The sequence below is a fragment of the Ictidomys tridecemlineatus genome, chromosome 14 (genome assembly GCF_052094955.1).
Source record: "Ictidomys tridecemlineatus isolate mIctTri1 chromosome 14, mIctTri1.hap1, whole genome shotgun sequence".
Taxonomy (NCBI): Eukaryota; Metazoa; Chordata; class Mammalia; order Rodentia; family Sciuridae; genus Ictidomys; species Ictidomys tridecemlineatus.
The window spans coordinates 48,692,292-48,706,071 of record NC_135490.1 but is presented as its reverse complement, the minus strand read 5'-3'; the positions used below and the strand labels follow the sequence as shown (position 1 = coordinate 48,706,071).

Genomic DNA, 13,780 nt, shown 5'->3' with positions numbered 1-13,780 from the left:
AAAACAATTGTAAACTTCTAAAATTTCTTCTTTAACTGCTGTTGTGGTTTGAAGACAGCAGAAAAAAAAAGCAAATAGAGGATAAAAATCATGAGTAGACACTTAAAAGTGTTTGCTATATTGCAGGCATAAGAAAAACCATGCAAGGGGAAAAAGAGAAATTCCATCATGCAACAACCAAGTCTGAGCTACACTTAACACTGCTATTGTTCCACATCAGGTGATTGGCATATCATTCAGAATACAAAATTCTACCTTATATTCTTGCTACACAAAGTGAGTGTAATCATAAAATATTTCCCTGCACAAAAATCACATCCCCATTTAGTTTCTTAATGGACCAAGTGCCCTCTGAATACCTAGGTGTTTCATCAAAATAGCCTTGTAGTATTTTTTCTGCAATGCTGACATGCCATGGTATATCACTACTTCTGTCTTTTTGGGAAGTTCTTTAGCTACCACTGCTTTCACTCTCCTCAGCAGAAACGGCTGCAAGAGGTTGTGAAGTTCACTTGCTGTGGAAGGAAAAACACAAAAAAAGAGTGTGGTACAAAAATACAGCAGAGGCGCTGAACTACTAGAGAACGTGGACCAACTCACTTTCCTCATTTTCATGCTAATTCTGCGTTCTAGGTCTGTACAGTAAGTTTTCAGTTACAGATGCTCCTGGACTTACAAAGGGATTACATTCCTATAAACCCATCACAAACTGAAAATATCTTAGATGTAAAAAATGCCTTGAACGGACCTAACATACCAAACACCACAGCTCAGCCCACCCTACCTCAAAAGTGCTCAGCACTTACATTAGTCCACTCAGCAAAATAATCTAACCTGAAGCCTCTTCTATGAAAAACTGTGAATACTTCATGTAATGTGCTGAATGCCTGTGACTAAACAACTGACAACACAGAGCACTGTGTGGTATCAGTTACTTACCCTCAGGGTCGCTGAGTCATTGGGGAGTGGTGCCTTGCTGCTGCCACCCCGCCTCACAGGACAGATACAACCTATCCCAAGCCTGGGAAAAGACTGAAACTCATGCCTTCTTATGGCTGAAGAGCATCCCATCCTGTATCTACACCACATTTCCTTTTTATCTGCTAATGGACATCTAGGTGAGCTCCACACTCTGGGTACTGTTAAGAGTGCTGCAATGAACACAGGAGCACAGACATCTCTTGACATGTCGATCCCCTTCTTCGACTATATGCCCAGTATGGGATTGCTGAATTGTACAGCAGTTCTATTTAGTTTTCTGAGGAAACGCCATCCTGGTTTTCACGATGGCCATACCATTTCCATTCCCACCCGGGTGTCTCAGAGTTCCCCTTCCACCACAGCCTTGCCAGCGTGTGGTGTCTGTATTAACCATTCTAACGGGGGGGGGGGGTTCCCTTGTGTTCCTGATTTCCATTTCTCTGATGATTATATTGAACATTCTAATATAACTAACAATAATGCATTTTATATCTTAACCCAGTTAGAATCCATAATTTTGAATATATTCACCATAAAGAAATGATAAAGGTTTTGCTATATGATATGCTAATGACCTAAGTAATCACTATGCAAAACATCAACAGGTACAAATAGGTACACCAATAAAAATTTGAAATTCAAAGTACAGTTTCTACTGAATGTTGCTGCTTTTGTAAAGTGGTAAAGTCAAAAAATTATAAGCTGAACCACCATAATTAGAGGACCAATCATTTCTCCCTTTCCTGGTTTCTTCCTTTTCCTTCTGGACTTGTTACTGGCTTTTAATACCCAAACTATAACACTCAAAGAACTGGATTCTTCTTAGGAATAATCTCATTTTCAAAACACTGTTTTCCAGGGTATTCTTCATTTCATCTCACTGATCAGCATACAGCATAGAAATGCAGGGTGAGCAATACTGTCTCCATGTTTATGAAAGTTAAGTGAGTCAGAGAAATCAGACCACTTATCCATGGACACACAGGTGAATGTGAAAATGGCGAGCATTAAAAGTGGATTTTTAAAAACTTCTAATCCCTTGTTCTTTTACAGGCATCTTAGACTTCAAAAGGTACACTAAGTTGGAAGTATACATCATGTAGGAAAACCAGAAACAGAAAACAAAAATACAAGCAACTTGTTAAATGTGAAATTCAGATAAACAATTCATAGCTCTTCAGTACCAGTGTGTCCCTTGTCATTTGTAATTAGATATCCCATATCTGACAACTCTAACCATGGGAGTAATCAATCAGAGCAGGTTTGCAGATCATCTTTACCCTGTGGTTTAGGAATTTTTGCTCTAAGAACCCTCTGCAACTCATATTTAACCAGCACACACATAATCACTGGGTGGCCCCCTGCCATCTGTTTTGGACAATCATCCTAGGGTATTCAGATATTATGGGAATGTTCCACAAGGCAGAGTGGCAAAAGTATAAGAAAAAGCTACGGTTATACAAATGAAGGCTTCCCTTTTCCCTTCCACATCCCAATCATCTCAAACTTCTGGTTAAAAGAAAACAGCAGTGTTGCAGAATTCTTAACAGTAGTCTGGGTCTATAGCATGCACTTACTTTTCTGCACTGGCAAGTGGCATGGAAAGTTAACAAAATCTATAATTTTTTTAAATTACAAGTTGAAGCTGCATGGTAACATGAACTTGAGGCATGAGGATGGTAAGCTGAAGGCCAGCCTATGAAACTGAGCAAGACCCTGTCTCCATTTTTTTCCAGAACGACTGGGAATGTATGCCTGTGGTAGAACACCCCTGGGTTCAATCTCCATACCACAAAGAGAAAAAAATGAAAAAAATTAGAAGTTGGTTTTTAAAAAAGCACACATATCAGTGGGTACTTTCTACTTTTTCCAAAAGTGAACCAATAAGCCCCACTGCAGAATCATGTAACAAACAAGTAAGAGCCATGGATAGCAGACAAGTGGACACCACATGAGGGACCATCATCTGCCTTATAGCTGTGGTGGTTTTTCTCCCTGGAAGGCATTCTCCAGTTATTGATTCTCTTCCTTTTCAATCTACAACTCTTATGCATTAGGGAAGTTTCTGTGTCAAGATCTCTTGGGGATAATTTGCTGAATGGGAATTAACCTGATTTGGACTCTTTTTCAATATCCCAGTAATGTTCAACAAAATCCTCCATCTGTTCCTTGGAAAACAGGTCAGGTTCCACAAAACTGAGGAGACAGTAGAGCTCTTGGAGGCTGTTCTGGATAGGAGTTCCAGTCAACAGGAGACTGAAGACCACAGAGAACTAGAATATGTAAATAAACACAATTAAAAATCTCTACCACTGGGAAGCAAAACCAAGTGACCCATCACAACATTTATTTGAACACAGAGGGACATGATATAACACAATGAACCAAGGCAAATGAAATCAGAAGGCTCAGGTACAAGTTGTACACTCTATTTAATGTGAGAAATAATACCTCTCCAGTTTCAACCATAAGGAGGGGATAATAATCTGTAAGAAGACACTCTTGTAAGCATGTAAGTGACATCACGTTGTAAACTCTTGAGTATTACATGAGTATTCACTAGGGTTACTAAATGCAATCTATGTGAGGAGTCAAATTATGTTATGACCTACATGGGGGAATTAATGGGAGTATCTGAGTAAACACATTCATTCAAAGAGTTTGAGAAGCCAAAGTTATTTATAGCATCAGGCCTCTCTGCTACAAGCAAGCAGCAAGATTTACACTGACACAATGTCTGTTCATAAACTTTGCAATATATCAGAGTCAAGATATCAAGATTTCTAGATGTTTCTGGATAGTAAGCCATGGACAGTCCAATATAAAAAGGGATTTTGTAAATTTTTGAGAAACAGGGCTGGGAATGTGGGTCACCAGCAGAACGCTTGCCTAGCATGCATGAAGCCCTGGGTCAAACCCCAGCGTTTCCAAGAGAAAAAGGAAAAACACTGAGAAACAGATAGGAACACGGAGGATAAGAGACTAATGAAGGAAGAAAAACAGTAACAACAGATATCAGGCCAAGTAAGGTCAACCTCTGAGCTGACATTAACAAGAACTTACACCAGCAGAATTAAGTAATGTGGAAAAGTCACATCCTATGCATGTGTATTATTTTAAATATAGAGTACAAACTCTTGGGAAGGACATGTAATCAAGGGTCCCTAAAAAAAGGCAAAGAGGACAGCAGAGATAGAGGATGCCCTACCAGGCAGGGGATAACAATATTTGAAACTAATAAAAATGATGATATCTTCAGTAAAAACTCTAAACACTGCAACTTTTAGGCCAATAAATATTAAATACATAATCCAGGTCTAAGATTTTCTTCTAAATGACCTCTAAATTTAAGTGATTTATTATAGGATGAGGACCAAATTTTGATTATCTCAGAAATTAACAAGTGTGGTCTCATGAATGAGCAAATTTTCAAGTCAACAAGGTACTTCACATTTCATTGGCTTCTCAGAAACAAGGGCAGCTCCAGGCCACAATGATCTTTCTCATCTACTTTGCTGAATGATACAAGAGATCAAGAGAAGGGAATGCAATCAAGTGTATCATACTAAAAATACAACAGATGAGAGACTGAAGGCAATATGCTGTAAGAAATTGGTCTCTTCATGACTCCATGTGAAGGGTAAGTTTCTAAATAGGTAAATTAGGGGAGGCGTAAGGTATTTCCAATGCATCTACAACTGCAGACAGGAGTATAAGATCTTTATTTGTAAAAAAAAAAAAGAGAGAAAAATTAAAAGCACTCAAAAGAGAGTTGAAACATCTCCAAAAATACAATGCATTTTATTGGGGTAGGGTCTGACTCATTTGATAACTAGATTTTAGTAAATGTTATCTTCTATATAAAAGAGAAAGGAATAGTAATTAGCCATATTAAATACTACTTTTGTCACTGCCCTCCCAAATAGGTTTATTTAGCTCTGCAGAAGTCTGAATACAGAAGTTTTAATTTATGAGATGGACATCATTATCCGAAGTACATGCATGAAGACACGAATGGTGTGACTCTACTTGTGTACAACCAGAGATATAAACAATTGTGCTGTATATGGGTAATGTGAATTGTAATGCATTCTGCTGTCATATATTACAAATTAGAACAAATAATAATAATAATAATAATAATAATAATAATAATAATAATAATAAAGTTTCAATTTAGTTGGCTCTGTGTAGACTAAACTAAGTGGTTTTAAAGGGCAGTTAGAGGGCTGGGGATGTGGCTCAAGCAGTAGCACGCTCGCCTGGCATGCGTGCGGCCCGGGTTCGATCCTCAGCACCACATACAAACAAAGATGTTGTGTCTGCCGAAAACTAAAATAAATAAATAAATAAATATTTAAAAAAAAAAAAATAAAGGGCAGTTAGAGGGGAGAAGGAACGGTGAACAGATGGGTATAGGATTTCTGAGCCAGAAAACTGCTCTGCATGATACTATAGGGTGGAAACATGCCATCACCTGTTTGTTCAAACTCACAGGACATGCAACAGCGAGTGAATCCAGCATTACGGACTCTGGTGATACTGTGGTGCCAATGTAGTTTCATTAGTTTTAACATCTCTCTTCAGGGAGAGGCTGAGATGGGGGAAGCTAGGCTTGTAAAGGGGCAGGGGATATATGGAAACTCTCTGTACCTTCTATTCAATTTTGTTGTAAACCTAACTTGCTCTAAAAAATAAAGTCTATTAAAAAAGGAAGGAGGGTATGTAAAATCTAAGACTATCCTTTGAGTTTACCTCTGAGAGTGTCTTATGCAGCAGAGAGCTTTGGCTTTTCAATCTGTGGGCTTCATCCACAACAAGAACACTCCAGGAGAAGCTGTGAGAGAAAATCCAAACTTTCAGCTTCGTGTAGCTCAAATATATTTCACAACCATATCTTACTATACAATTATGACTTGTTAGAAAAACTAACAGCCCACTCTGATAGAAGCATACCTGGCATCATGACCTTCCTATCTGGAAAGGTTACCATGTGCTTTGTTTTCCCCTCATATGAGAGAGATCTATGCAGAAAGTAAGGAGCCAGAGACAGAAATGAAAGGATACATTTATCATATTGTACTATGTAACAGACATTGTGCTTGTGGCTTTGTGTGCAATTTAATCCAAGGAATAAGACAAGTGACCATAATCATGCCAACAAGGACACTAAAACTCTGAAAGGCTAGGTAACTAGGTCAAGATCATAAGAGCAGAGCAGAGATTCAAACCCATAAGAAAAATCAAGAGACAGTGATGTCACAGCAGCTAAAGGAGTAGGACTTTAAAATGGGAGAGTGGTGAACAGGATCACGAAGATGTCCAGGATGATGCAGCCACTGGACTTGTTAACGTGGAGGTCACTGGGGGCTGCTGCCACAGCAAGTTTATAGTATAGTATGTCACGAGGGCAATTTCTCAAGAAGTTTCAGTCCTAGAATCATATTTTTAACAGATGCTACTGGTGGAAAGCTGTTAAAAAATCCAAAATATGGAAAAATATTGGATGCTATTCTAGATGCATTAACTTAAAATAGCAAAAAAATGAAAATAAACTATCTAATAATAGGTGATAAAAGGATAAATGGTAGCTGTAAAATACAATAATGAAAAGGTATAAATATTGAATATCCTTTTAAAAATGTGAAAATCATGCAAAAGATAATAAAGTGGGCGTTATAAGACTTTAAGTTTTTAATTTTATTGGTAAACATTATGGAATCCCACTGCATTATTTTTGCACTTGTAAAACTAAGTGTGTCAAACAAAAAAGTGGGTAAGGAAGGACAATACCTGAAAAATTAAAACAAACGTCTGTGTAAAGGCTGGCCTATAAAAAGGAAGCCTTCCTTCCAATACCACGACAGATACTACAGACATACGGGAAGATAATCCGAAATGATGTTGAAAACTTGTACTCCAATAAAATAGAAAACCTCAAAGGCATTGACAAATTTCTAGAGTCATGATTTGCCTAAATTCAATCAGGATGAAATATACAATTTAAACAGATCAATTTCAAATGACGATGGACTGGGGATGTGGCTCAAGCGGTAGCGCGCTCGCCTGGCTTGCATGCGGCCTGGGTTCGATCCTCAGCACCACAAAGATGTTGTGACCATCGAGAACTAAAAAATAAATATTAAAATTCTCTTTCTTTCTTTCTCTCTTAAAAAAAATTCAAATGACAGAATAGAAGATACTATCAGAAGTCTACCAACCAAGAAAAGCCAAGGACTGGATGGATACATAGCCAAGTTCTACAAGACGTTTAAAGAAGAACTAATACCAATACTCTTAATTTATTTCAGGAAATAGAAAAAGAGGGAGCACTTCCAAACTCATTTTATGAGGCCAATATCACCCTGATTCCAAAACCAGGCAAAGACATATCAAAAAAAGAAAACTTCAGACCAGTATCTCTAATGAACAAGATACAAAAATTCTCATAAAGTTCTGGCAAATGGAATAGAAAAACATCAAAAAGATTGTGCACCATGATCAAGTGGGATTCATCCCAGGGATGCAAGGTTGGTTCAACAGAAATTAATAAATGTAAGTCATCACATCAATAGAATTAAAGATAAGAATCATGTAATCATCTCAATAGATGCAGAAAAAGCATATGACGAAATACAGCACTCCTTCATGTTCAAAACACTAGAAAAACTAAAGATAACAGGAACATATCTCAACATCATAAAGGCTCTCTATACTAAGCCCCAGGCCAACATCATTCTAAATGAAGAAAAATTGAAGGCATTCCCTCTAAAAACTGGAACAAGACAGGGATGCCCTCTTTTACCACTTCTATTTAACACAGTACATGAAACACTGGCCACAACAATTAGACGAAAGAAATCAAAGGGATACATATAGGAAAAGAACTCAAATTGGCATTATTTGATGATGATACGATTCTACACCTAGAAGAACCTAAAAGTTCCACCAGATAACTTCTAGAACTAGTAAATAAATGAATGTAGCAGGATATAAAATCAACATCATAAGTCAAAAGCATTTCTGTATATCAGTGTCAAAGCCTCTGGAAAGAAATGAGAAAAACTATCTCATGCACAATAACCTCAAAACAACAATAAAAATAAAACAAAAACAAAAACAAAACAAAAACCCCAGAACACACACAAAAAACTTGGGAATCCACTTAAGGAAAGAGGTAAAAGATCTGTATAAAGAAAATTATAGAACCCTAAAAAAGAAATCAAAGAAGATGGAAAGCTCTACCTCGCTCTAGGTTAGGCAGAATTAATATTTTATCAAAATGACCACACCACCAAAAGCAGTTTACAGATTTAATGAAATTCCAATCAAAATCCCAATGGCATGCCTCATAAAAACAGAAAAAGCAATCATGAAATTCATCTGCTAAGATAAGAGACCCAGAATAGCTAAAGCAATCCTTAGCAAGAAGAGTGAAGCAGGGGGCATCACTATACCAGACCTTAAACCATACTACAGAGCAATAGTAACAAAAACATCATGGTATTGGCACCAAAACAGACTGGTAGACCAATGGTACAGAATACAGGGCACAGAGACTAACCCACAAAATTGCAATTACCTTATATTAGACAAAGGTGCCAAAAACACACACTGGAGAAAAGATAAACTCTTCAACAAATGGTGCTGGTAAAACTGAAAATCCACATGCAAAATGAAATTAAACCCCTATCTCTCACCATGCACAAAACTCGAGTCAAAATGGATCAAGGACCTGGAAATAAAACCAGAGACCCTGCAACTAATAGAAGAAAAAGTAGGCCCTGATCTCCATCATGTGGGATTATCCCCCAACTTCCTTAATAAGACTCCTTTGGTGCCAGAATTAAAATCAAGAATCAATAAATGGGACAGATTCAAACTAAAAAGTTTCTTCTCAACAAAAGAAACAATTTGTGAGAGTGTACATCTTGGGAGCAAATCTTTACCCCTCACATATCAGACAGAGCACTCATCTTTAGGGTATATAAAGAACTCAAAAAGCTAAACACTAAAATAAATAAATAAATAAATAACCAACCAACCCAATCAATAAATGGGCCAAAACCTGAACAGACACTTCTCAGAAGATGATATACAATCAGTCAACAAATATATGAAAAAAAATGTTCATCAACACTAGCAATTAGAGACATAAAAATCAAAAGTACTCTAAGATTTCATCTCACTCCAATCAGAATGGCAGCTATTATGGATACAAACAACAATAAGTGTTGGCGAGGATGTGGGAGAAAATACACTGCTGGTGGGACTGCAATCAGTGTAGCCATTATGGAAAGCAGTATGGAGATTCCTTGGAAAGCTGGGAATGGAACTACCATCTGACCCAGCTACCCCACACCTCGGTCTATACTCAAAGGACTTAAAAACAGCATACTACAGGAACACAGCCACATCAATGTTTATAGCAACACAATTCACAATAGCTAAACTGTGGAGCCAACCTAGATGCCCTTCAGTAGATGAATGGATTAAAAACCATGGCAAACATACACAATGAAATATTACTCAGCAATAAAAGAGAATAAAATCATGGCATTTGCAGGTAAATGGATGGAGTTGGAGAATAATGCTAAGTGAAGTTAACCAATACCAAAAATCCAAATGCTGAATGTTTTCTTTGATATAAGGAGGCTGATTCTTAGTGGGGTAGGGAGGGAGAGCGTTGGAGGAACAGACAAACTCTAGATAGGGCAGAGGGGTGGGAGGGGAAGGGAGGGGGCATGGGTTTAGAAGTGATGATAGAATGTGATGGACACTATTATCCTAAGTACATGTATGAAGACATGAATGGTGTGAATATACTGTGTATAAAACCAGAGATATGAAAACAACGTGCTCTATATATGTGATATGTATTCATACATAAATAAAAAAACTAATACAAAGAAAGATAATTAACCCATAATGAATGTGTTGGTCAGCTTTCTGCTACTGTGACAAGTAGCTGAGATAATGAGTTTATAAAGTGAAAAGTTTTACTCTGGCTCACAATTCTGGAGGGTCAGTCCACCATCAACTGGACCCCTTGCTGTTAAGCACACCATAGCAGAAGGGCATGGCAGAGCAAGCCAGCTATCTCAAGGCTGGGACAGAGAGAGCAAAGAAGAGGCTGGATCCCTGCTACCCATTCCAAAGACACACCCTCAATGAATGACCAGAAGACATCCCATGAGGGCTCACCTTTCACAGGTTCCACACACTCTCACCAGTTTCATGCTGGGGACCAAGACTTTAACATATGAGCCTTTGGGAGATATATAGGATCCAAACTATAGCAGTAAATCTCAATAAGTACTAGCTGTTAATAATATCATATTCTTCCTCACTTTTACTCAACTCTTTTTTAAGCATCTCTCATTTTTCACTCTTATTTAAACCATTTAATAAATATGTTTACACAGTTCTTGTGTCCCACAAGCACTGTAAGAGGAATTTTGGAGGGAAGGAATTAAATGTGGGAAATCTGATCACAGAGGCTCACAGTATAGGCGGTGGGCAGGTTAATAAATACACTGGCACTCTACCTACTGGTGAGCACATGCCACCCTTTTGCCTTTGTTTATGTTTGTCTGCATCTTCTACAAGACTACACACCCCTGAAAGTCAAGGTCAATGTCTTAATCTTCTCTATCCCTATGGCCTCATCTGGACCATGATTCAATAAATATTTGCAGAAAAACAACAACAAAAAAAGGAAGCCTTCCTCCTCAGGCTACAGAGAAAATTGAGAGGAAGAGAGCCAGAGACAGACACTCATCTAATGAGAATGGAGTAGGAGAAGACTGAACTGAGGATCCAAAGAGAGGGCAGGAAGTCCAAGGAGAGCACTGGGCAGAATAAGCAGGGGATATATTTAGGATTATAAGGAGACAGGGTCCCCATGAGGTTGGACAGTGGTTATGACATAAGTGGTGAGCGTCCATAGTATAGTTCCACTCAAAACAGACTAGGTCTTATTCCTTTGGAAGGACTAGACACAGATATGTATATACACAAACATCTAAAAATGCTTATTTAACGCAAAAGGCTAAGTGAAGTGGATTTTGGTTCAATGAGTGAAAGTGGATTGAATCACTCATCAAAGGAAATTAAAGATTGTTTCCCAGAAACAAAAGTAGAGGGAATTCCAACACAAGAATGGAGAGTCCAACAAGGGAACTCCTGATCTTCTCGATCCAAGATTTTACAAGCCTACTGTCTGTTGTCCAAAAGATTTCAATATTTCATGGTGATAACATACAACTTTAAATGGCCTTCATAAACCTCTTGAGTGCAGATTTTATCACATTGCCTATTTTCAGAATGTAAAATATAGCAATGGAGAAATATAACATTAACAAACATACTAAAGGAAACAATTATGTTGTTGGGATTCTTGATATGAGTCAATATTATAAATGTCCCTTTATTACTAAGGCTCTTAAATCCACCCAGAAATGCATTCAGAACAGACTGAAATATAAAAATGTGTTTCTACTGAATAAGGTGACATTTCAATGCTTCTACCTACTTACAGACACTCTTAAAAACACGGTCCAGGGCCTGGGGCTGTGGCTCATCAGTAGAGCACTTGCCTAGTATGTGCGAGGCCCTGGATTTGATCCTCAGCACTACATAAAACTAAATAAATAAAATAAAGGTATTGTGTCCAACTACAACTAAAAAAATAAACATTAAAAAAAAGAGGCCCAAAGCACCAAGTGCTGGGTTTGAATGTCTGCTCTGCCTTACTTGGATTCTTAATCTCTTAATTTCCTCATTTGTAAAATGAATAATAATCCCTGCCTACTAGGATTTTCATGAAACCAAAATGGGACAATTTACATAAAGTACCCAAGGACATTTATGTCCCAATCTTATTACCTTCTGAGACCTGCCAGATAGTACCATGTTTCATGGATATCTTTGTACTCCTCATCCCTCTATTGTACAGACCATGGGGCAGCTCTATAATTTAATTTCCTGGTTATTACCAGTAACTCCCTTTCCATGGATAGACTTCAAAAAAAGACAAGTTGGATATTAAGTAGCCAAGAAGAGCTGGGGGAAGGACTGAGTGGAAGAGCAGTTGAGAGGCTTTAAGCTCAATGCCCAGAACCATAAAATGAAATGACATGAAATAACGTGACACGACATAAAATGAAATAAAGTAAAAAGAAAGAAAAAGAGGGAACACATCATATGCTCATTTAAATGTAAATTAAGTAAAACAAAATACTGGATGGAATCATAAAATCTTGGGCCCAGTCATCAAAGTAAGAGTAAAACAGAAACTCATTCACAACAATCTGGATGAGGAAAAAATATTTAAAATATTGATAAGGCCCTTTGAGAACAAAACCTTCTGAGTATGAAAGATGCACACAGGGTACAATGGGGCACACCTACAATGACAACTACTTGGGAAGCTGGAAGATTGCAAATTTGAGTCCCGTCCCAACGACTTAGTGAGACTATCTCAAAATAAACAATGAAAAGGGCTGGGCAATGCCCCTGAGTTCAATCCCCAGTACCAAGACATAGTTAAATGGACAAATTACAAGTATACTTCAAACTTCTTTTCCAAATAGTCAGTTCTACAGCACTGACTGCTGCTTGGTAATTGCCAGGAAAAGGCTCCTATACTACAGTGAAATCTCAAGCAGCAGACCTGAGAAGGTGTCTGTGCAAGTTACAGTGTAAAGAATCCTGTGTCCAGGCTGGATGCAGTGGCCCACCTGTAATCCTGGAGACTCTGGGAGCTGACGCATGAGGATTACAAATTCAAGGCCTTCCTTGGCAACTCAGAAAGACCCTGTCTCAAAATTTAAAAAATTAATAAATAAAAAGGACTGGAGATGTTGCTCAGTGGTAGAGTACTCCTGGGTTCAATCCCCAGTACCAAAATAAAACCAAAAAACAATAAAAATCTGCTAGTAATAAAAATCTCTAGTAATCTGCTAAACATCAACCATGTAGATTTAATCTCAGTTGTCACAACAGTCATCCAAAGTAAGAAAGGTAACTACCCCCAGTTTACAGATGAGGACACTGAAGTTGATGGAAATTAAGAAACCAACCCAATAACACATAGCTAATGAGTAGAGGTTAGATCACAGAATCCCCACCATGCCTGCCTATACATCAACAGGACCCAAAGAAGACAGACCAGACATATCAGGAAAGAGGCCAAGTGTCAAAAAACTGTAAGACAAGACAAGACTTCCACACATTCAGCACAGTTTCTGACAGGGTACAGCATACTCACGATTTTAGAAATGTTGCATCTTTCAAGCAAATCTGAAAAATTAAGGAAGACACATTAAAAAGACTGGTATTGCTGGGCATGGTGGCCCACACCTGAATCCCAGCAGCTTCTGTAGACCCAGGCAGGAAGGTGGCAGGCTCAAAACCAGCCTTAGCAACTTACTGAGACTCTGTCTTCAAAAATAAAAAGGGCTGAGGATTGGCTCAGTGGTAAGTACCCTTAGGTTCATTCCTTGGTACCAAAATAAAAAAAGTTAGAATTAAAAAAATAAAGACTGGTATTGATAAATTCTGATTATTAATAATCTAGTTTCTTATTTCTTGTTAACTCTCTTAAACCACAGGATCTAAGCCTTTAACTTGTTTACTAAGTTAAAAACTAAGCACAATTTCTAAGTAGCACTATCACACAAACAGATAGAAGTTATGGTTAAGTAGAGACTTCAAAACAAGACAAGTTGGATATTAAGTAGCCAAAAAGAGCTGGGGGAAGGACTTACTTAGATAAGGATTTAAAACAAGACTGAAA

General features: G+C 37.9%; 1 pseudogene; it reads right to left on the bottom strand.

Moving 5' to 3' along the window:
- LOC144370371 (chromodomain-helicase-DNA-binding protein 1-like) overlaps positions 1-13,780 on the bottom strand; it is a 34,957-nt pseudogene that overhangs the window by 13,772 nt on the left and 7,405 nt on the right.